Source organism: Cetorhinus maximus, unplaced genomic scaffold, assembly GCF_964194155.1.
Source record: "Cetorhinus maximus unplaced genomic scaffold, sCetMax3.hap1.1 HAP1_SCAFFOLD_1611, whole genome shotgun sequence".
Classification (NCBI taxonomy): Eukaryota; Metazoa; Chordata; class Chondrichthyes; order Lamniformes; family Cetorhinidae; genus Cetorhinus; species Cetorhinus maximus.
In genome coordinates, this window is record NW_027597551.1 from 56252 (window position 1) to 57538 (window position 1287).

The 1287-nt window shown below is 46.3% G+C and overlaps 1 non-coding gene across 1 annotated transcript; it reads left to right on the forward strand.

Annotated features, from left to right (window-relative positions):
- The first annotated feature begins 375 nt into the window (after positions 1-375).
- LOC144676448 (U1 spliceosomal RNA) lies at positions 376-538 on the forward strand. Its single transcript, XR_013575336.1, has one exon. It is a non-coding gene; the product is annotated as a U1 spliceosomal RNA (small nuclear RNA).
- Positions 539-1287: the final 749 nt, after the last annotated feature.

Consider the following 1287-nt stretch of genomic DNA (forward strand, 5'->3'; position numbering starts at 1 on the left):
TCAACTCGGTGAAAGACCCGCTTTGGTCTGCCCGAAACTTGTTGGTCTTCCAGCGCAAAGAGTTGTCCCCGACCGAGTGTTGCGGACTGGCACATTCCAAGGCCGAGGACTACGTGCTGAGGGACGCACTAAAGCTTGGGGCAGCTGCTGCAAAAGCGCAATGGGGAAGGGCCGCTGTCTAAGACCTTTCTGCCACAGCGCACCGAGAGACTGGGAACTGTTTAGAGCCCCTCGGGCTGTACAGCTCAAAGTGAAAGCCTGTAAATGATTGTAATATTGTTTGTACTGATGCACCTGGTGATACATTTTGTTAAAGTTGAACCGGATTGTACCCTTGTAATGGTGTTTTTGAAATGGTTTGGAATGTGGTTGAAGATATTTTATGAATAAAGTATATTTTTGCAAAAAAAAAAGGTTCTCCCAGGACGATGCTAGCCCATTGCACTTCGGGTGTGCTGACGCCTGCGATGTCCCCAAATGCGGGATACTCGACTGTAAAATTTGTGGTAGTGGGGGACTGCGTTTGCGCTCTCCCCGATTCACAATTCAAAAAATAGATTTCATCATATCTTTCATTTTCTCTTCTATTTCCTGTCAGCAACCTTTTCTGAAAAAAGAAATATATAACCCCCAATGTGTGCTCTTCAAAATCTATACTGGACTGGTTATTTAGCTTTTTCTTTCCTCCTCGCAAATATTATCCAACCCCCATTCTTTTCCTCCCTGTCATTATCAGCCGACAATTATTCCATCTATGCATCATTTTCGCCAGACCGTTTGTTTCGTGGCCGCCAAATTACTCGCGCCATTTTTAACCCCGCGTTTGCCCACTCAAAAATCTCTCTCAAACAACCCCCATCTAACACCCAACCCACCATCACAACAGTCCCCGCACTCCCAGCACCGCCCCACCCCCTATCTATCTGGACGTCTGTATAAATACAAACTCATATCAGCTATTAACTCATATGCATTCACCATTTTAAACATGTAGCAGCGACCCCTCACTATTTCAAACATGAACAAGCACCCTGTCCCCATGTTCATTCTAATTATCCCCCTCCGAAACGAACAGCAGCCTCCCACCCCCTCTGTATAATCTCCCCCTTAATCAGCCCCCTGTGTGACTCCTACCTTCTGAAACTCCTGCCCCCTCTCCTCATGTGTAAAAGTCTTTCCCTGCCCCTTCTGCAGCTCACTTGCCCTGCTGTAGGCCCATCAATTCACCTGTGATTATTCCTTGAAGGCTTAAATAGCGCAAAGCGAAGAAATAAACAGAAAGAAAAC